Source organism: Pristis pectinata, chromosome 22 (assembly GCF_009764475.1).
Source record: "Pristis pectinata isolate sPriPec2 chromosome 22, sPriPec2.1.pri, whole genome shotgun sequence".
Classification (NCBI taxonomy): Eukaryota; Metazoa; Chordata; class Chondrichthyes; order Rhinopristiformes; family Pristidae; genus Pristis; species Pristis pectinata.
Genome location: NC_067426.1, coordinates 2,549,523 through 2,573,585, shown reverse-complemented (window position 1 = coordinate 2,573,585; position 24,063 = coordinate 2,549,523). Strand labels below are relative to the sequence as shown.

At 44.9% G+C, this 24,063-nt stretch overlaps 1 protein-coding gene across 7 annotated transcripts in view; it reads right to left on the bottom strand.

Moving 5' to 3' along the window:
- The window catches only part of LOC127581677 (tyrosine-protein kinase Fyn-like), a 261,877-nt gene that overhangs the window by 107,620 nt on the left and 130,194 nt on the right, over positions 1-24,063 (bottom strand). The window contains exon 4 of one of the 7 annotated variants that reach the window (XM_052036287.1): positions 20,973-21,015. The exons of the other annotated variants lie outside the window; for them this stretch is intronic. The gene's annotated coding sequence lies outside the window, so the exon portion shown is untranslated. The remainder of the gene's footprint in view (positions 1-20,972; positions 21,016-24,063) is intronic. 7 annotated transcript variants of the gene reach the window in all.

Sequence of the window (24,063 nt, the reverse complement as noted above, 5' to 3'; positions counted from 1 at the left end):
GACAATGACTCTATGACTCTACGATCACCTGTCAAGCTCCTACACTCCTAAGGCTCACATGTTCTGATATTCTTTTAGCTTTAGACCCTGGCACATTCACAGCAACACACAACCGGCTGGATAACTGGATCTTATGACCCATCTGATAAAACACAAAATGCATGGAGTTTTTTGTTGATTATTTTAAGACTGTGGTCATTTGTTGAGTTCGGAACACGTCTGAGGAGAGGAGATTGGGTGAAGGGGGGGAGAGGTGCTCAACAATGGAAAAGGTACAAAAGAGAGGGCAATTCTAGACCGAGAAGTCCAGGAAGAAATCCATGGACGATGACAAGGATTTTAAATTCAATCCACTGGGAGCCAGGGAGCTAATGCAGGGTAGCCAGAACAAAGGTGGATATTAGCCTAGGTGAGGATGTGAACAATGGGGTGATATGGAACTCAGAGGGCAGCTTGGAGAGTGATGCAGCTTGTGCACAGCATGATGTCAGGGGAAGACTTCACTGTAACAGATCTTGCATTCGAACAGCTCACACAGAACTTACAGCTCATACAATGAAGAGCCTACTGGTTGACATGATCATCTTCAGATCTTTGGAAGACATGGACAGGTTGGAGGAGATGTTAATCGGCAGAATACAGCAAATAAGTGAAAGGAAATCTGCGTTTAGCATGTTTATAGATTAAACTGAAGAAAGAAGCCAAGGGAATGAAATTGCTTCTGATGATCATTTCTGCAAGAAGAACTACCACAAAGTCTGGCTTGGTAATTAGCAACTGGCCTAGGATTGTCACATGGACTGAGGTATAGTAAACAGTTTTTGTTTGCGTGCCATCCAGATAGATCATTCCATACATAAATACATTGAGGTAGTACAAAAGGAAAACAATACAGAATGCAGAATATAGTGTTACAGTTACAGAGAAAGTGCAGTGCAGGTAGACAATAAGGAGCAAGGGCAACAATGAGGTAGATTGAGATCAAGAGTTCATCTTTATTATACAGGAGGTCTGTTCAAGAGTCTGATGGTGTGTGGTTTCAAGCTTTTAGAGTCATAGAGCTACATAGCACGGAAACAGGCCCTTTGGCCCAACTGGTCCATGCTGACCAAGATGCCCATCCAAGCTAGTCCCATTTGCCAGTGTTCAGCATTTGCCAAACCTTCCTAACCTTTCCAATCCATGCTCCTATCCAACTATCGTTTAAAAGTTGTTATTGTACCTGCCCCATCAACTTCCTCTGGCAGCTCATTTCACACAGATACCACCCATTGTATAAAAAAGTTGCCCCTCAACTTCCTATTAAATCTCTCCCTTCTCACCTTAAGCCTACTCCCTCTAGTTCTCGATTCCTCAACCCTGGGAAAAAGACTGTGTGCATTCAACCTATCTATACCCCTCATAATTTTATACATCTCTATAACATCACCTCTCAGTCTCCTACACTCCAAGCAATAAAGTCCCAGCCTACCCATCGTCTCCCCATAACTCAGTCCCTCAAGTCCTGGCAACATCCTTGCAAATATTTTCTGCACTCTCTCCAGTTTAATAACATGTTGTATTTTCTGCCCTACAGGAGAGGGGAGAAGAGAGAATGTTCGGGGGGTGGGGTCCTTGATTATGTTGGCTGTTTTCCCGAGGCAGCGGGAACTGTAGACAGTGTCAATGGAGGGGAGGCTGGATAAACAGACTTTTTTAGAGAAATTATCGAGAGGACTATTCTGCACCTCACTCTCCTTTCATACGGGGCTGGATTATTACCCTAAGGGAAGCCTAAAATTTCCTGCAACATATTCTCTCCATCAGCAAGCCTTAATGTGATCAAAATATCCCCACAGGCTGCAGTGTATACGTGGCACCTTACTACCATCAACAACATTACTGAGGTGCACAGTATGCACTTATCCAGGCTGCTACAGAGCTTCCCAGCTCATAGTCTCGGCTACCGACAAGGGTTTCCACTGCAGAGGAACTCCACCTCTCCAAGTCACACACCACCCTGGAAGTATATCACCGGTCCCTGATCAGCACTGGATCTAAATCCTGAAACTCATCGACAGCACTATGGAGCATCTTCCCCACACAGTCTGCAGTGGTTCAGAAAGGCAGCTCCTTGCCTTATGAAGCAGAACTGGGAGAAATATGTGAAGAGGTCCATAGAGAAAGAAATGTTTACATTTAATGCACGGAGAGTCAGGAAGCCTTTGGAGGAAAATGGACAGTGGATGTTTTGGGTCAAGACCCTTCACCTGGGCTCAAGAATCTGGATTTCCTGAGTCTGCCCTATCCTAGCAAGCAGAGGACACAGAGCAACTGGAACCCAGACATCACATCACCAAGGCACTCAATGTCGCCAGTTACCAGTAGAAAAGGCAGTGACAAACCTCACAAATTTTCAATCCCAAAATTCCTTAAGAATTAAACCTTAAGGAAGTCCTGAACTAGGATCCCAGGTCCCTTTGCACTCTGATTCTGAAATTCTCTCCCCATTTGGAAAATAGTCTCCACCTTTATTCCTCCTACCAAAGTGCATAAACCCCACACGTCCCTGCACCGCATTCCCTCTGCCACTGCTTTGCCCACTCTCCCATGTTCTGCGTTCCACATGCAGAAAGTCAGTGCAGTCTGAGTCTGCGATGACTTATGTCTGATATCATTTAATTTTAAAATATTCCGTTGTGAAATTTACCTCAAGCAATTCACGGCATCAGTTTTTAACACTTCAGGACAGGGTGCAAAGTATAAATTGTGCAAAGAATCAGCATTCTGTTTGATGTACAATGGCAGATGCTGCAGAACTGACAAGCAGTGTCAGTCTCCCTTGCTCTTAAACAGCAGGAGACAACAGTATGTGGAAGCCCACACTGCCATTGCTGTGGTTCAGACTTTGATGCACAATGTTAATTAAAGATTAAAGACTTATAAACATTAAATTGATCTTTGCAATCTGTACAGTGGGCTGTCAGCATGGGACAATTTACTGGCCTGTTTGTCACTAGAAGGGTTCAAAAATATTACAGGTTCAGTGATGGTTTATGAAGCAATATTTTAGATAGGACTGACTTACTCCAATTACAGCCACGGGTTACGTTTTGCAGTGCAGTCTGCTTCATGGAACATCTTATCCAGCTCAAGTTGTGACCATTCACTAAATCATTACTTCTCATCTCACATGCACAGGCTCTTCCTCACTGATGTTGGTTGAGAGAAATTTGTTCACTGTGAGCAAGTCTGACAGCGACATTCACAGCCAGACCTCCTGTCTAGTCGTGGCTCTCATTCAGATGGGATTTCCTGAACACTGACAAGCAAGTACGAGGTTCCACATGGGCTGGCCACCACAATCACCAATGCTGGTTCAGTGTGTTGTTTGACATGTTTGAAGAGGACAGCTCAAGTCCTGCGCTGATGCACAAACTAAATGGAACAGTTTTACTAATCACTAAGCAAGAACAACATTTATAGAGCAGCTTTCACCATCTAAGGACTTTCAAAAACCCTCTCAGCCAAGCAAGTACTTGTGGACAGCACTCACCTTTATAGTTTGGGAAGGTGGCAGCCAAATTGTGAAAAGTAAGATCCAGGATCAACAATCTGAGGAATGGCTGCTGTGAGGTATTGTGGATGGGGGAACGGTGACCCTCATTGTCACTGGACTCTTGTTCAAAATAACTCCACAGAATGCTCTAATATCCACCCAAGGGTCGAGGATATGGGGGTTGTTAAGCAGAGATTTTAACAGCTTCTCTCTCCATACACGCTGCCTGATCTGTTGAGTATTCGCAGCATTTTAATTTTGGGTTTCCAGCATCTGCAGTACTTGACTCTGGAGTGGATAAAGGTGCTGCTTTAATATCCCATCCATCCAAGCCCAAGGACAGCTTCTATCCCACTGTTATAAGACTCTTGAATGACCTCTTGTACAATAAAAATGGAAGTCTTGATCTCTCAATCTACCTCACTGTGGCCCTTGCACTTTATTGTCTGCCTGCACTGCACTTCCTCTGTAACTGTAACACTTATATTCTGCAATCTGTTATTGTTTTCCCCTTGTACTACCTCAATGTACTTATGTTTGGCATGATCTGTCTGGATGGCATGCAGAACAAAGTTTTTTTGCTGCAGCTCGGTACGTGTGACAATAATAAAACCAATTACCATGATCACAAATCAGCAGTGCAACATCTTTCATCCCACTCCCACTGTGACCTTTGTCTGTGGTCTCTCATACTCTACAAGGCCCAACATAAACTTGAAGAACAACAGCACACCTTCTGTCCAGACGTTGCAACACTCCGGAATCAATTCTGAATTCAACAACTTCAGCGAAGCTTGCCTTCTCTGTTAGTGTCAGAATTAACCAGATCTGCTGGAAGGTTAGACACCTGTAATGTTGGCGTTGTTTGTCCCTCTCCACAGCCTGTCTGATTTGCTGGGCAGTTCCAGTACTCTCCTTTCGGCTTCAGGGTTTCAGCAACAGTTCTGCTTTAAATGTCCCTATGGTTTCACCCTCTCAAACGGTCCTCGTTGCCGATTAACCAAGCGGCTCCATAAACAGCACAGTTACCACGCCACCCCTGGCACCTTGTTTTATCCATTCCTCCATCACCGCTCTATAACTAATTGTTTACAAACCCTAAAATGTTAAATGTTACCTCTCTCTCCAAGATGCTGCCTGACCTGCTGAGTGTTTCCACCAATTTGAGGTTTACTCCAGCATTCCCTCACTACAGCACTGGTTCCAAGGTGTAAATATCACCAATGATTTGTCCCTGGTCCAGCCACATGGACCCCTAAGCTAAGAAAGCACACCACTGTCTTCTACTTTCTCAGGAGGCTATGGAGATTCAGTATGTCCCTGATGACCCTCATCGATTTTGACAGATGCACCATAGAAAGGTTCCTATCAGATGCATCACAGCTTGATACGCAAACTGCTTGCCCAAGACCCCAAGAAATGTGAACGCCAGCCCAGTCCATCACAAAAACCAGTCTCCCCTCCATTGTCTCTGTCTACACTTCTTGCTGCCTCAGGAAACAGCCAACCTAATCAAAGACCCCACCCACCCCAATTATTCTTGTCTTCTCCCCCCTCCCACTGGGCAGAAGATACAAAAGCTTGAGAACATGTACCATTAGGCTCAAGGACAGTTTCTATCCTGCCGTTATAAGACCTCTTGAATGGACCTCTCATATGCTAAAGATGAACTCTTGATCTCTCAATCTACATTGTTACGGCCCTTGCACCTTATTTGTCTACCTGTACTGCACTTTCTCTGTTACAGTAACACTATAGTCTTCACTGTGCTTTTTTTCCTCTTGTACTTACCTGTGGATGATCTGTCTGGATGGCTTGGAACAAAAGCTTTTCACTGTATCTCGATACATGTGGCAATAGTAAACCCCTGGATGGTTGTGGACTTGAATTTATATCCACTACTCACCATCATAAGCCAAAATAGGCAACATGAAGGGGCATAGTTTTAAGGTGATTGGAGGAAGGTATAAGGGGGATGTCAGGGGTAAGTTTTTTACACGGAAAGTGGTGGGTGCATGGAACGCACTGCCGGCAGAGGTTTTGGGGGCAGATACATTAGGGACATTTAAGACACTCTTAGATAGGCACATGAATGACAGAGAAATAGAGGGTTATGTGGTAGGGAAGGGTTAGATAGATCTTAGAGCACGATAAAATGTCATCACAACACTGTGGGCTGAAGGGCCTGTACTGTGCTGTAATGTTCTATGTTCAAAATAAGCCCCCTTGTGCTTTCACTCATGTAGTGAGTGCACACAGAATCAGTCAAAATAATCCGATCTGACTGTGTCAGGCCCCAGCAGTATTCCTGGTGATTGAGCTCTTGCTCTGGGAGGGTCGTCAATGATTTTTTTCTCCAATCGACAGAAACAGCAGGTGACATGCATTAGCCAGTCTCCTGCTGCAGGTCTCCCAGTGCGTGGCCACGGGCAGCTCCAACTGTGAGCTGCAAGAGAGTACTCTGCGGAAGGTATCTGGAATAAATCCCTCTCCACTCACAGTTAACCCCTGGCTGTACTGTATAAACCCTTCAAATGTTATATGTACAAGTCATTGCGGGTCATTCCAATACATAAAGCAGTGCATCTCAGCCAGAGGTTGAATTATGAAATACACATTGGCTTTTCCAAACCACTTCACTTCTACATTTAGGAACCCTATCTGTAACACTGGGTAAAGAGTTGCAAGGTGTTGTACCAATGACCCAAGTGAATCTGAGCCATGTTTCTGGTCCTACTTACAGCCAGACGTAAACCATAGCCCAAAATGTGCATGGAGAACCAGTGCTCACCATTACAATGACTTCTACAGTTGGCACATTCACAAGTCAGCCAGAAGTGCTGAATAAATGATCCAATTCAGCTTCCTCCCGAGATCCTCACCACTGCAGAAGCTAGTTCCTCCAGCGTTTTGTGTGTTCACATAAATCCAGAAGTTACTGTCAGTGACTCCGCACCCCTCCAAGTGTATCAATGATACAACCCCCCACTATCCAATCAAAACTACTCCGAGAGACTGGACAGCTACGATTGTTGCACTAGTCTCACAATAAAAAGTACACTGAAAACGTTTGGCTTTGGTGAATCAGGTGCAACAATGTTCAGAGTCATAATTACTGTTGAACAGTCTTTCTGGCCTTGAAAAGCTGACTTTGAATCTATGTCAAATTTTTTTTTCAAAAATCAATGTTGTTAAAAAAAATTACAAATTATGAGATTTCAGTTTACCTCAACAATAATTTATGCCAAAATGTCTATTTTGCTTTGTGCAAAATGGTTTAATTGCAAGTTAAAAATAAGAGCTTTTGGCTTCCTGGTTTGCTACCTATCAGAAACCTTCAACCTGATTAGCTGCACAGCACCACTCTTGCGACACGGACAAGATCGTTTCGGTCTGATGACTGACGTCAACCAGCACAGTGAACAATGACATCCACACCACAGAACCCTGTCACTCTTCAACACCGGTGAAAAACACCATTACCCTCATTACAGACCCCAAAAATTCTGCCCCAACTCTAGTCTGTAAACCTGTCCCAAATTGCATCTCCTTTATTAACTTTCACTTGTGCTACTTCTCAAACCTCGTGTAAATTACAGCTTTGTCTTAGTTAAAGGCAATATTAGCAATGAGCAATTCTGCTGTGCAGAGACAAAGTTACAGGCCAATAGTTCTTCAACCCTTTTTTGAACAACTTATATCGCAGCTTCAACAAAATGAAACTTTCTAAGGTGCTTAACTGGCTTAGAGTTAGAGTTGTACAGCACAGAAACTGGTCCTTCATCCCACCATGTCTATGTCAACTCTCAATGGGATTAGTATCGGTACTTGATGGTCAGTATGGACATGGTGGGCTGAAGGGCCTGTTTCTGTGCTGTGTATGATTCTACCACTCCATCTATCTATACTAATCCCATTTACGAGCACTTGGTCCACAACCTACAATGCCTTAGTAATTCAAATGCTCATCTGGATGCTTCGAATGCTTCATCTGGATGCACTTACATTTGTTGAGTGTCTCCACCACCCCTAAGGTAGAGTGTTCCAGATTGCAGCCACTCTCTGGGTGGAAAAATTCTTCCTCAGATCCCCTCTAAACCTTTTACTCATCACCTGAAACCAATGTCTTCTGGTGTTAGATACCTCTGACATGGAGGAAAGTTTCTTAGTACCCTTAGCTATGCTCCAATAATCTTGTTTACTTCCAGTGGTCCCCCCCCTCAGACTCTCTGCTCTGAACAAAACAAGCCATCCGATCAAGTCTCTCCTCACAACCAAAATATTCCTTCCAGGCAACATTCTGGTGAATCTTTCCAGTGCAATTACACTTTTCCTACAGCGTAGTGATCAGAACTGTAAATCTGATTTGTTTTCTTTAACATACTCCTAACTTATTGTAGTACCATTTTGACTTCTAAAGAGAACTTCCCGTAGAGACCAGTTTCACTATCTGGAGTACTTGCCACTTCAGAGCAAGTTCAATGACAACTGTTTCTCAAGATTCAAAATAGGAAGTGAAACAGAATCATTCCAGTTATGGCCTTGGCAGCTTCCATTTTTATGCATCTGTCATGTCATCTCTTCTACCTCTTTCTTCACAAAACTGCTGCTGCTATTCTTGCCCAAGGGTCAGAGGCTCAAACATCTGGTCACAGTGCCAGGAAATAACCAGCAGTAAGAAATGCTGAAGAGTTGTGGTGAAGTTGGCCATACCCTTGTGTTGTATCAGAAGTTCTTCCTGCAGGATAATGCTGGCAGTTGACAACTTTTGTCCATAAAAGCACATTCCCTATGTCACAACAGTCAACACTTCAAAAGTGTTTCAACGGCTGTGAAGAGCTTTGGGATATCCTGATTGGGATGTGAAAGGGGCTACAGAAATCCAAGCATAAACAAAATGCTGGAGGAATCAGCGGGTCAGGCAGCATCTGTGGAGGGAAATGGACAGTCCACATTTTGGGTTGAGACCCTTCATCTGGGCTGGATGAAGAGTCTTGAACTGAAATGTCTACTGTCCATTTTCCTCCACAGATGCTGCCTGACCCATTGGGTTCCTCCAGCATTTTGTTTCTTGCTCCAGATTCCAGAATCTGCAGACTCTTGTACAAAAACCAAGTCTCTTTTTGCATATTTTTATGTCTCATTTTTTTCCCTATCCTTTCATGATGAACCTGACCTGTTAGTGTTGCACAGACAGAAATACAAAGCAGATATTCACTCCATCCTCCTGTCACTGCAGTTCTTCCAATAGGCCAATGGTGCTCACCATTGGTGAGTTAATGCCAAGGAAATGGGAGCCCAATGGGTTTCTCAATGGACCAATCAAATCCCAGCATAGCAGCTTTTGCTAGGAAAGTTAAATTCAGGTAATTATCTAAATTATGAGAGGCATAGATAGGGTAGATAATCAGCGCTTTTTTTTCCTGGCATGGAAATGTCAAATACTAGAGGGCAGAGGTTTAAGGTGAGAGGGGGAAAGTTTAAAAGAGATTTATGGGTTAAGTTATTTTACACAGAGAGTGGCGGGTGCCTGGAACGAGCTGCCAGGGGATGTGGTGGAAGCAGATATGACAGTGGTGTTTAAGAGACATTTAGACAGGTTCATGAAGAGGCAGGGAATGGAGGGATACAGACCACGTGCAGACAGACGAGTTTAGTCAGATCAGCATGGTCGGCACGGACATCATGGGCCAAAGGGCCTGTTCCTGTGCTCTACTGTTCTAAGATCAATGTAAAAGCTGGTTACTTGTTGGAACACCCCATTTGTTCACCAGTCTCCTTCAGGAATGAGATGGGTCAGCAAATCGCTCAGTTCAAAGGCAATGAGGGATGGGTAATAAACACCGGACTTGATGGCACCAGGTCGGAAGTCGATGTTCGACTGCGGGCGATGAAGAGAAAGGGGTCTGGAACTCGCTGCCTGAAAGGGTGATGGAGGCAGTAGCCCCTCGTCACACTTAAACAGTGCTTGGATGCCTCTTGGAGCTGTAGGGCCGCAGACCCAGTGGTGGTCGCAGGCGGGGTCACTCTCTTTCATCTGACATGAACCAAATGTCCTGTGTCCAGCACATAGATGTAATCACAAGGAAGGCGAGGAGGTTCGGATTGTCAACGAACACTCTAACAAACTTCTACAGATGTACTGTTGAAAGTATCCTGACTGGTCGCATTATGGTCTGGTACAAAAACTTGAATACACAGGAAGCTGCAGAGAGTAGTGGACTCAGCCCCATACATCACGGGCACATCCCTCCCCACCATCGGGAGTATCTACAGGAGGCGCTGCCTCAAGAAGGCAACCTCCACCATCAAAGATCCCCACCATCTGGGCCATGCCATCTTCTCACACCTACTATCAAGCAGGAGGTACAGAAGCCTGAAGTCCCACACCACCAGGTTCAAGAACAGCTACTTCCCTTCAACCATTCGGTTCTAGAACCAACCGGCACAACCCTAATCACTACAGTAGAGCAACACTGTGGCCATTTTGATCACTTTGCACTGCAATGGACTTTGTTTTCTTTTTGTTCTAATTGTGTTCTTTCTTGTATAATTTTGTATAATTTATGTTTAATTTATGCTTTTCTTGAGAATGTTGTGTATCTGATGCTCTGTGCCTGTGATGCTGCTGCAAGTAAGTTTTTCATTGCACCTGTGCACACATGGACTTGTGCAGACTTGGACTTTGACTCATTCAGTGACATAAATCTTCCATGATTCCTTTGTGATCACATGCCACAACCTAATGACAGCAGGGGCACACCTCCCCACAATAACCATCTACAATAGATATGATGCAGAATCACAGGCATCTTTCATATTGCCATAGAGATAAAACATGGAAACAGGCACTTCGGCCCACTGAGTCCATGCTGAACGTCAACCACCCATTGACATCAATCCTACACTAATCCCATTTATTTTTCCTTCCCACGTTCTCATCATATCTCCCCCGCACCCCCCCCAGGTTCTGCCACCCACCCACACACGGGAGGCAATTTACAGTGGACAATGAGCTTACCAACCCGCACGTCTTCGGGATGGGGGAGGAAACCAGAGCATCCGGGGGGACCCACACTGTCACAGGGAGAACATGCAAACTCCACATAGACAGCACCAGAGACCAGGACCTAACCAGGGTCATTGGCACGATGAGGCAGTGGCTCCACCAGCCGCATCACTTGACCCCCTTTAGTTTTATATATAAAACATGGCCATTGAGTCCATGCCAACCACCAAGCACTCATTTACACCAATCCAGCACTAATCCTATGTTTATCCCATCTTTATCATCACATGATATTAAAGATACAAGCGTGTTCACACACGTAATCCCTTGTGTGCTCCCTACCAGTTTGTGTTGAAATCTTTACTCAACACGAGGACTTCTACACACCCTTCTCTCAATATTTTACAACTTTGTTCTCAAATCCGTTGGTTCAAGCCTTGACAAACAAACAGATTTCAAATCGTCTTTGGTCAAAAATATTAAAAAAGGTGCAAGGCTTTTGTTCAATTCCGGTCAGGAAATTCAAACTGACAGCCAGAGAAGCTTCGACCTTTCAACAGATCTGAGGTTAGTCCACCTCCTGCTACCATGGTTACTCCCTCATTGAGAAACTGTAGCTGTCAAAAATATATAGCACATGAGAAAAGGTCATCTGGCAAATCAAGTAAACCACCATCCAAAGATCTCTTTACAAAGGAGAAAGACGTGTTTCTACAGAATATTCCTTGTCCCTTTCAGAAGGTGCCAAAGTGCTCCACAGCCAAAGATGATTCAAAGCCTTTGTTGCAATGTCATAGACTCAGCAACTAATTTGGGCACAGCAAGATCCCACAACAGGAATGTGGTAATATTGTGACTGAAGAATAAATATTGGTCAGGACACTGGGGATGTGCTACAGTTTTTCTTGAAATGAGTGGCACAGGGATCGTTTAAATTAAATCAAAGACTACAGAGCCTTGGATTAATATTTCAGTCAAAAGGTGGCACCACCCCCTCAAGTGTGTCAGCCTGCTCAGGGCTCTGGAGTGGGATATTCCCTCTTCTCATTACTACCATCGGGGAGGAGGCACAGGAGCCTGAAGACCCACACTCAACGATTCAGGAACAGCTTCTTCCCCTCTGCCATCAGATTTCTGAACGGTCCATGAACCCATGAACACTACCTTGTTATTCCATTTTGTTTTTGCAATGTTTATTTATCTTTGTAATTTATAGTAATTTTACGTCTTGCACTGTACTGCTTCTGCAAAACAACAAACTTCACGTCACTTGTCAGTGACAATAACTCTGATTCTGATTCACAGAGATCAAACAAGCAGTTACAAGACCCAGGTTGGCCACTTGACCCAACAGCAGTGCAAACCCCTTGCTTTCTTCTCCGTATTCAGGAATGACCTGGGAAACCTCATGCAACAGGGATTTGGAGAGGAGGCACTGGCATGTCTGGATTAAGCTGAAGCGTTGGGAGCTATGGAGAGGGAAGATCTACTCCATTCGGATTGGATTGCAGGTTGTCATCTCCTCAATCTATGACTCAAAGTTTTTTTTTCTGCTGAATCATTCTCAGCAGGAACAGTCACACACCATTGGTACACGCCAGTTATACATCCAGGCTTCACCAACAGCATCTCCTAAACCCAGGAGAGCCAAGAAAGACACGCAATAAGAAGGGGGAATGCCACACCTGCACTTTGCTCTCCAAGTGATACACCATCCTGTTTTTGGAAAGATTTCCCTGCTCCCTCATTGTCGCTTGGCTAAAACCCTAGAATCCTTCCCCCAGCTGCACTGGGGGGCATCTTCACCACACAGACTGCAATCATTCACACAAGTGGCTCATGAACATCTCAAAAGGCGATTAGGGATGAGATGTAAATGCCAGTGCCACTCATGTCCTGTGTATAAATAAAAAGTTTGATCAGAGATGTTGAACGTGGATGTTCTTTATTTGCTGATCACTGACACACTGTATCTTCAGTAATGAAACCCTGGTTACTCTCCCTTGACTATGCTTGGCAGGCCATGTCATTCACATACCCAAACCAAACTCCGGAACCAGACCCTCTATTCTGAGCTTTGTCGTAGGAAGAGATTTCCAGGTGAACAGAGGAAAAAATTCAAGGATGTTCTGAAAGCCTGACTCCTGGCAATCTCTGGCCCATGATCACTCAAAATGGAGAAGGGACATTCACAGAACACAGAACAGTACAGCACAGGAACAGACCCTTCGGCCCACAATGTCTGCACCAAACATGATGCCAAATTAAATTAAACCTCTTCTGCCTGCACATGATCCATATCCTTCCATTCCCTGCATATTCATGTGACTATATAACAGCCTCTTTAATGCCCCTATCATATCTGCTTCCACCACTCCCCCTGGCAGCCCATTCCAGGCACCCACCACTCTCCGTGTAAAAAAACTTGCCCCACACGTCTCCCTTAAACATCCCCGCTGTCACCTGAAATGCATGTCCTCTGTTATTTGACATTTTTACCCTGGGATAAAGATTCTGACTACTTACCCTATCTGTGCCTCTCATAACTTTATAAATTTCCTTCAGGTCTCCCCTTAGACTCTGATGCTCCAGAGAAAACAACAAAAGTTTGTCCAACCTCTCCTCATAACTTATACCCTCTCATCCAGGCAACATCCTGATAAAACTCTTCTGCACCCTTTCCAAAGCCTCCACATCCTTCCTGTAATGGGGTGACCAAAATTGCATTCAGGAAGGTACTGAGAACCTTGAGGTTATGCATCTGGAACAAAGATGCATGACTTCATCATATTGGCCTCATCCGGACCCCCAAAGGTTGAGTGGAAGTAAGTCACCCTCAATCCCAAGAAGGTAAATTGCAATTACAGGGAAAACAATCAATATATAACTATACATGGGGTTCTGTGCTCCAGTTAGGGCTTGACTGAACACCAGCGCAGTTCTGTACTGTCTAGTAACCGCATTCAACTAGCCAGCCTAATACTATGGGCCAGAGCAGCGATCTTTAAGTGTTTAGGTTTACTCTCAGCACTTGAAAGGCAACAGGACACTTCGGCTACAGAGGGAGATGACGATACAAGCAAAACCAAGTTGTAGCTGTAATCTGGAGGTAAACTGGGTTGTCCACAAGGATTGACAGGGGTTACGAATGAAAAGGAAATGCAAACAATTCCCTGCAACTCTCCATAGCAACACTGAGCATCTGGTGTGTTTTCTAGACACGCCTGCCTGGCTTCCGGGACCTGACTTTACTTATGACAAACAAAGAGTACTTGTCACATGCCACAGCAGTGCTTCAGGCACATATCGTGTTGTGTTAGTCCTGTATCACTGCTGAGAAGGCACGGGACAAGTGGGGCACAGATTTTTTAAATGGGTAAATTGGTTTACTATTGTCACATGTACCGAGGTACAGTGAAAAACGTTGTCTTGCATGCCATCCACACAGATCATTTCATTACCACAGTGCATTGAGGTAGTACGAGGTAAAACAATAACAGAATGCAGAATAAAGTGTTACAGTTACAGAGAAAGTGCAGTGCAGGCAGACAGTAAGGTGCAAGGTCATAACGAGGTAGATTGTGAGGTCAAGAGTCCATTTTATCGTACTAGGGGACCGTTCAATAGTCTTATAACAACAGGATAGAAGCTGTCCTTGAGCCTGGTGGTACGTGCTTTCAGGCTTTTGTATCTTCTACCCAATGGGTGGGGGGAGAAGAGAAAATGTCTGGGGTGGGTGGGGCCTTTGATTATGTTGGCTGCTTTACCGAGCACAGTTAGCAATTGTGTGAACATCTTTCTCAAGGCAGTTTGTGGGGTATGGTGACGGAGTAGACTGGTATCCAAAGGTTTGGACACACATCTGGGACAGGAGTTTGAATCCCACCACACTATCTGGGGAATTTCAATTCAATTAAATGAATCCAGAATTTAAAAACTCTATAATAGTAATAACTAAACTGCCTAATTGTTAAAGAAAACCTCATCTGCTGGCCTTACCCAACCTAGCCTATCTGTGACTCCAGACCCACCAACGTAGTGACTTTTACCTACCCTCTGACATGGCCCAGCGAAGCACTCATAGAACATAGAACTAGGCCCTTTGGCCCATGATGCTGTGCCAACCATGATGTCAATGCAAACTAATCTTTCAAGAGATATGGGCCAAACGTAGGCAAAAGGAACTAACTTAGATGGGAATCTTGGTCAGCTTGGACCAGTTGGGCAGAAGGGCCTGTTTCTGTGCTGTATGACTCTAATCCTAACTGCCTGCACATGGTCTTTATCCCTCCATTCCCTCCCTGTTGATCTGCCTATGCAAATGTCTCTTAAATAGATAACAGGACAATTAGGGATGGACAATAATCACCAGCCTTGCCAAATTCCATGAATAAATAAACACACAATACCCCAGTGTAAATATTGGAGGGTTTCCAGCTCCGACAACATGTCTGTCTCATCTGGGCAGAGAAGCCAGGTTAAGTGGTGTCAGCCAAATCAGACAATCACATGTTCAATCAAAGCATGAATTGGAAATTGGATTAAAATAACATTGGGTGGATTTCTTTGCCCTAGGATGCAGCTGCCCAAAGTCATGTGAACTCACCCGTGCTCCATTTAGCACCCTTAGACGATGCTTTCTTCATGTTTGGTTCGGCACAGGTTTCAGAGGGAGTCAGAGTGCGAGAAGTCTTTCCCCAACTTTTGCAATGGATATGTGATATTGATTCAGTAAAAGCAGCTCACGATGCAATGGTGACTGGACTCGGAGAATTACTTCACTGTGAAACCTCTAGGGCACACCACCGGATGTTAAAGGAGCAACAGAAATGCAGAGGTTTCTGTCTCAGTTTGTCGCACACATTTCCAGAGGACAATGGAATCCAACCACCAGCTTTGATAGACAATCACTGAAGAACCAACTAAATAGCCACGGACATCCACAAGAATTTTCAGTGCAGCATAAGCCATAAGGCAGTTGTCTGGGCTGATGTCATTCCTGGATATTGATATCTCAATATTTGTTTCTCTTTTCATCTTGATTTGTAAATTCCTCTCACCAGTGAAGTCAGTGAGTGGGTTAGAAATTTTGCCCAGGACCTATTCATTTGGGCATGTGTGCTTTGGAATCAATGAGGCAAATTGGAGCTTCATTTTAATGTGTCACATTATAAGGGCTGAGGCAGAATAAGTAGGGAGAACTTGTTTCTTTTATCAAGGCATCAAAACCAGGGGAACAGATTTAAAGTCGGGAGGGGACAGGAAGATAACATCTTTACCGAGAGACCAATGGTCCAGAACTCACTGCCAGAAAGGGTAGTCCAGGCAGAAACCTTCCCCACAGGTAAACAGGACCTGGATGTGGACTTGAAGAACTGTAAGCTGCGGGTCTTTTCACCAAGTGCTGGAGGCTGGGATTCGGCTCGAGTGTTCTTCAACCAGCAGAAGTTTGATGGGCCAAGTGGCCTCATTCTGTGCAAATATTTTCCATGATTCCGTTACATGAACAGGAGGATATAGAGACAAGAGGAGCCAATGATATCTGACTGGTCTATGACCTTCTTCCACACTCCAAACGTTTCCCCATTTTCCTTTATACTTTTGGTTAACGAACATCTATTAATCTCAATTACACTGGAAAGAGTGCAGAGATTTTACAAGGATGTTGCCAGGACTATAGGGCCTGAGTTATAGGGAAAGGTTGGTCAGGCTAGGTCTTTATTCCTTGAAACGCAGAAGAATGAGGGGCGACCTTATAGAAATATTTAAAATTATGAGAGGCCTAGATAAGGTGGATGGTCACAGTCCTTTCCCCAGGGTAGGGGAGTCCAAAGCTAGGGAGCATGGGTTTAGGATGAGAGGGGAAAGATTTAAAAGGGACCTGAGGGGCAACTTTTTCATGCAGAGGGTGGTGAGTGTATGGAACGAGCTGCCAGAGGAAGTGGGTGAGGCAGGTACAATAGTGTCATTTAAGCAGCACTTGGATAGGTACATAGAGGGGTGGGGCTTAGAGGGATATGGGCTGAACGCAGGAAATTGAGAGTTGGGTGACAATGCGGTCGGTATGGACTGGTTGGGCCGAAGGGCCTGTATCCGTGCTGTCTTGCTCTATGACTCTGTGACTTAGATTCAAAATTTGAAGAAGAGAGTAACAAACATTCAGAGAGTACCAATCTCTGAATGAAAAAAACTACCAAATTCTCTCCTGAAAGACCCAGCTCCCAAGTGCTGAGATCCCCAACCAGCCCAAATACCTTTTCCACCAATTCCCTTAATACCGCAAAAAACATTCCTAATCTGATGTCTAGGGAATATGGAAGATATAGAACATAGAACATTAGAGCACAGTACAGGCCCTTCGGCTGACATGTAACACAACATGAGTGCTGGTGCAGCAAACATGCATGCTGGAGGAACTTTCACCTGGCATTTCTGCCAGAAATTGCATAGGGATGGTGATGCTGAGGTCAATTGATTGAGCCTTAAGACCCAGGATGACATGACTCAAGTACCCACAAGAGAAATCTGATATTGGGTGAGTCCCCATGGGTTTAGAGTGAACATTGCTCAGCTTGTGAATCGGAAAAAGGTTCCCACATGGCCACATGTTTAGGTGAACAATGTCACAATGCCCTTAACTTGGAAGAAATTTCAGTTAACATTTGCTGGAATATTTTGCAATGCAAACGTGCTCTCTCTCCACCCCCACCTCCCCCCCTTCTCTCTCTCTTCTTGAAGTGTGAACGTGGAAGGGAGCTGGGGATGTGTGGTGTTGCTTCTGAGGCTGATTCTGTGCTGTTTCATCCCAACAAGATTGCGACCAGAAACAGATCCTTTTCTCAGATTGTTCTAATATTTCCTCAAGGACGTCACCAGTCCCATTGAGTGGAACTGGCTCTCAGAGCAATGCCATCTCCACACATTCCTCTGGAACCTGTTCTCTGTCACCTGTCTATCAATACCCCACTAATTCTCCCATCACATCTAAGGATAATGTACAGTAGCTAATTCACCTAACAATCTGCCCTTTCCAAGCCTAATGTATTGAGCTCTGCTGTAATCTCCCAACATCTTACTGGCATTGACCACCCTTTGTAATTTACAAATATGTCAGTTTAAAACAGAACACCGTCAGGTCAAATACAAGAGGAAGGTATCCAGCAAATGGCAGGATCCTTCAGAGCACTGATGCACAAAGGGATATTTGGGTGAAGTCCATAGCTCCCTCAAAGTGGCAATACAAGTGGATAGGGTGGTAAAGAAGGCGTATGGAATGCCTGCCTTCAACGATTGGGACATTGAGTACTTGCAGCTATAAAAGCCTTTGGTTCAGCCACATTTGGAGTATTGTGTGTAGTTCTGGTCGCTGTATTACAGGAAGGATGTGGAGGCTTTGGAAAGGGCACAGAAGAGATTCACCAGGAGGTTGTCTGGATTGGAGAGTATTAGCTATAAGAAGTTGTACAAACTAGGATTGTTTTCTCTGGAGTGTTGGAGGCTGAGGGTTAACCTAAGGAGGTATATAAAATTATGAGAGGCATGGATAGGGTAGATAGTCAGAGCATTTTTCCCAGGGTGGAAATGGCAAATAATAGAGGGCATAGCTTTAAAGCAGGAGGGGGAAAGTTTAAAGGAGATTTACGAAGCAAGTTTTTCTACACAGAGGGTGTAGGTGTCTGGAATGTGCTGCCAGGGAAAGTGGTAGTAGCAGATATGATAACAATGTTTAAGAGACATTTAGACAGACACATGAACAGGCAGGGAATGGTGGGATACAGATCAAGTGCAGGCAGATAGGATTAGCTTAATTTGGCACCATGGTTGGCATAGACATTGTGGGCTGTTCCTGTGCTGTACTGTTCTGTGTTTCTCTGACACAAGTTTACATGTGGATTCCTCAAAATACAACCTTTGTCTGCAGCCAAATGCACATCGGGGCTGTGTCATTTTAACTGGGCCAATTTCATAACTCATTGACTTGCTGATGTGTGTCCATAATAAATGTCAAAGCCGCATGTAAAACTTTCCTAATTGGTGCCATTTTCATTCGTGTCCAAAACTGGATGCTTTCCGGAGGAATGGCACACCACTGCCGGAGCAGACTGCTGACAGATTACGTTCAGAGAACAAGTGTAAGGACATTCTCTGTCAAAAACTAAACAGTGCAATGTAGTCAGAGACTATTTCACAGCACGTCTCGATGCTTTGTGTTTGCCTTATGGGAAGTACTGCTCACTGTGAGATTATGTCAGTGGATGGGGATGTATCACCTCTGTGTCCCAGTGAAACCATTGGAAGCACAACTTGAAGCAACTTTTCTACCTCATCTGGGCAGAGAATCACGGTCAAGTCGAGTCAGCCGAATCAACCAATTACACATTCAATCAAAGCATGAATTGGACATTGGGCTGTAATAATATTGACTTCCCGATTGAACTGCCCTGGACTGCAGCTGTCCACTGGGAGCCCAGAGTTGTGTAAATTAACCTCGGCACCATATATGACCCTTTAACAATACTTCTGTCCTGTCTGGTTCAGCAGCAGCTTCAGAGGAAGTGAGAGTGCAAGAAGTCTTTCCCAAACCCTTGCAATAGATCTGTGATACCAGTTCAGTAACAACAGCTCATATTGCAACAATCTGAATCTCACCTTGCAACCCCTCTCCCAAAGAGTTCACACATTGCTGATCAATAAAAACAGAGGGACACATTACTGAATTTCTGAGGTCTCTGTGCTGTTCTAACTCTGGCCTCTTGTCTTTCACTTATTTTAACCACACCAGTATTAGTGTTCACACCTTCAGCTGACTGAGTTCCAAGCTCCAAAATTTCTTCCTTAAAACTATTTCCTTTAACTAACCTAGGGGCAGGCACAGCAGTGTAGCAGTTAGCATAATTCTATTACGGCGCCAGCGACCCGGGTTCAATTCCAGCCACTGTCTGTAAGGAGTTTGTACGTTCTCCCCGTGTCTGGGTGGGTTTCCTTCGGTGCTCCAGTTTCCTCCCACATTCCAAAGATGTACGGGTTAGGAAGTTGTGGGCGTGCTATGTTGGCGTCGGAAGTGTGGCGACACTTGCGGGCTGCCCCCGGAACACTCTACGCAAAAGATGCATTTCACTGTGTGTTTCGATATACATGTGACTAATAAAGAAATCTTATCTTATCTTATCTTAAACTGGGTCCCATTTCCCTAATATCTCCCAAATTTTGTCTGACATTGCTTGTGTGGAGATGTTGTCATATTTTGCTATGTTGGTTTACACAGAACATGGGCATTGTTGGACAAAGTCAGCATTTATTGCCCTAAACTAAAGGCGTTTGAGAAGGTGTTGTCAAAGTGCTTTTCAGGCATTGTAAACCAGGCAGTGAAGGTCATTCTACGAGGCAGCTCAGTGTCACTGCAGTGGAGGCTGCAGCAGTTTAATTGAACTGAATTCCTTGCAATATACAAAACGCTGAAGGAACTCAGCGGGTCAGGCAGTATCTATGGAGGGAAATGGACAGCCAACGTTTCAGGTCCAGACCCTTCACCTGGACTGAAAGACAGAGGGGAGATAGCCAGTATAAGTGTGGAGGGAAGGGGTGGAGCAAGAGCTGGCAGGTGATAGGTGGATCCAGGTGAGGGGGTGATAGGCAGATGGGGGAGGGGAGATGGCAATAGCGTCAGAAGCTGGGAGGTGATAGGTGGAAGTGACAAAGGGCTGACCTGAAACATCGACTGTCCACTTCCCTGGGTAGATGCTGCCTGACCCTTTGAGTTCCTCATGTTTTGTGTATTGCTCCAGATTCCAGCATCTGCAGTGTCTTGTGTCTCCAAATTCCTTGCTGGACTACTGTAGAGAATAGTTCCAGCTCAGCCACATTACTGTGGGTCTGGAGTCACATATACTCCATCACAGTGTTTGCTTATATTATCTTGCAGAATAAATTCAGGACAAACACATTTCAACACTAATAACTTCCATTTTACATCGTGGTGAACTGACTGCAGTAGTAACCCAGAGGCTTGACTAACCTGGTTCAAATCAATCAAAAAAATCAATTTCAAAAATGAACAACAGTTCAAATCCACCTGCCCATTGAGGGGTAAGGGGTGGGGATGAAGACCTATTAATGCACACCTTCAGATAAACAATACCAAGTTCACCTGGTGGCTTCCTGTCTGCAGGTTCAAAGCAACTCAACAATGAGGTGAACTACTCAATAAAGGCTGAGCCAGTTAAAAAACTAGAAAAGGAAACTGTCTGAAATTGGTAATCTTTTTACAAATAGATGTTACACAATGCAATGTTTGACAACAGATGTTGGAGCGGCCACCAGTGGTGTACAACTTGCCAAAGCTGAACAAGCACATTCAGAAACCTTGATTATTCATCCCTAAAGAGACATCTCTGAAAATGTTCCTGAGGAACTGCTGCTACTCACCAAGGGTTCTTCGATTGGACCTCCTGGAGCCTCAGCCACGAGCCTGGGGACGTAAGTAGATCAGCTGTGACCTTATTAGATGGTGAAACTTCAGGAGCCAAGTGACCAGGTCCTGCTCCTAATCAGTATTTTCATTAAGGAATAAATGCAGTAGTCACAGAGGAATAGCACCACCTGACTTGGGAATACATCACCAGCCCTTCGTTGTCACTGGGATTAACTCCTGGAACTCCCTCCCAAGGTGGGAGCACCTTCACTAGGAGGACTGAAGTGGTTCAAGGAGGCATTTCACTAGCACCTTCTCAATTAGGGATGGACAAAAAATTGCCGGTTTTCCAGATCCTATGACATGCAAATCCCATGTTTAAATGAAACAAATCAAGCACGAGTTCTATCATCTAATCAGCAAAAGACTTGTGTTGAGCAATTATGTTGAAACACAGTACCAGTCAAGGACTTGGCTACAATTGATCTGCTGGTTAGATTTTCAGTAACTACATTCAGAACTGACTGTGACATTCGGTCTGAAGCCCCTCAGTGACACACAAAGCTGAGGATGTCTCCAGGAGGCAGCAGGAATGGGCATAAACCACCTGTGCACACTGGACACTAGCTTTGATGTGATGCATGTGACATAGATTGAGGGAATAGCCCAGTGAGCACAAAATGCAGAAGCTTAAAATAAAAATCAGTTGAATCTCTTCTGGAAAACCCACATAATCTTTTTTCCCAGGGAGGTGGGGACCAAAAACTAGAGGGCATTGGTTAAAGGTGAGAGGTGAGAGATTTAAAAGGGACCTGAGGGGCAACTTCTTCACGTAGAGGGTGGTCCGTGTACGGAATGAGCTGCCAGAGAAAATGGTTGAGGCAAGTACAATAACAACATTTAAAATACATTTGGAGAAGTACGTGGACAGGAGGGGTTTGGAGGGATGTGAGCTAAATGCAGGCAGATGGGACTAGCTTGGTGGGCACCGTGGCTGGCATGGAGGAGTTGGGCCGGAGAGCCTGTTTCCATGTTGTATTACTCCATGATGAAAGTAAGTGAGCCCATCAAGTGAGCCCCTAAATCCAAAGGAACCCTAGCTTCACTTTTCTGCTGCATGTCACCTTGGCAGGGAAGGAGGAGGGAGAGAAGATTGGTGGTAAGTCAGTCGAGGAAGTATCTCTCCCTTCCACTCTTCACGGAAGGATGATCCAAGTATGTGGAAACAGAGACCCAGGCTGTTCCACACAGCTGGCTGGGGAATGGAGCGTATCAGAAGGAGGATGTACAGACGAGGGAGACAGAAATAGCAGGGAGCCACAGCACCCTCTGTATTATCTGCTCTAATAAAGACACTTTGTTATATAATTTAAGAAAACAACATGCGTGCGCCACTGCTTACACAAAGCACAGCATTCATATAATGCCACACGCCAACTTAAGCATCCACCAGCTGCTGGCAACAGCTGACAGATAACTCTTACACTGTGCTAGACCTGCAGTTAATTCCAGTCACAGCAAATGGAATTGGAGAAGGCGACCAAATATCCCAAAGAACCACATGAAGTTTATATTTCAGGGGCTTGCAATTGTTTAATTAACTGCGTGTCACTTCACATCCCAATCCAAGTCCATCAGATTTCTCATGGTGGATAATTAACAGCCTGTAGTAACTCAACGTATTCAAGGCCACCATTTCCCAATGCCATGTGTCACAGAGTAGATGATTATTTTGCCACTAGTTAGGGTTCCAGGCAACTAACAGATACGTCTCCAAGCTGAGAAAGTGACACAAGGAGTTTTGGCTCCCGAGGCAGAAAGTCTAGCTCGCACTGTCAAAATCTCCCATATCAGGTTCACAAAATTACAATGCCTTCCTTCAAACAGAACTGAAAGAGAGAATGGATCTTTGGGGGGTGGGGGGGGTGGGTGGTCACAGGACTAATGGAGGTTCCAAGGATGGGGAAGGGTGAAGTTATGAAGGGATGTCCACAATAGGATGCCACTGCACAACACCCTCTGTATAAATACCAGAGGAATAAGAAAGTTATCAAGGAAATGGATGGAGATCAACATGCCAACCAAGTTGAACAACTCGGGCCCCAAACTGTGTCTAGTGAACTGAACCCAGTGATTGCCTGAGCTGATGTAATAGTTTGTCCATTTAACCTCATAATCACACAGAGCTCTGTCCCTTCTTGGCACATTAATGTTTCGAGGTTTGCTGCTGATCTGTAACTGTTATTGTACATCGCACCACAAGTAGGGTTACATTTGCATCTGTACTACACTTCACTTGAAATAAAATGTCCTTTCATGTATTAGTGGAGTACTGCCAGACACACCCTGCAGGGGTCACCAAAAGAGACATTATCACAGGCTGGCAATAACTTGGCCATAGAGGGGGCTTTAGGTGGCATCTTAAAGGAGGAAAGATCGAGGAACTTAAGAAGGAATTTCCAGACCTCATCTCCCAAGCTGCTGAAGGCATCTCTGCCAAGGGTGGAATGATTAACATTGGGGATGACCAAGAGGCCAGAATTGAAGGAGAGAAGGGTTCCTGGGGTTGTGGTGGGGGTGAGGTTGGTCGGGGGGGGAGGTGTCACAGGACTGATTGAGGTTCCAGGGATAGGGAAGGGTGATGCGATGAAGGAATTTCCACATGAAAATGAGAAATACTGAGGTGTTGCTGGACTGGGAGCCAATACAACCACCCTGCATTGTGTGGGGTGCATGGATGATGGAAGCAGATACTTCACTCGCTGCGCTCCCTCAGTACCGCCTCTCCCACAGTGTGCCCCTCCCTCAGTACTACCCCTCCCACAGTGTGACCCTCCCTCAGTACCGCCCCTCCCACAGTGTGACCCTCCCACAGTGTGCCCCTCCCACAGTACCGCCCCTCCCACAGTGTGCCCCTCCCTCAGTACTGCCCCTTTTTTTTACAAAACGTTTATTCGTTTAAAACAGAAACACTACAAAACAACCAACAGCAAACACGTTACATCGAATACAGAAAGAAACAACCCGGCCGAAACCAATACCCGCGCAACACTACGCCCGCAACCGCAAAACGCACGACACTTCACACCAGAATCGCATCCGTCT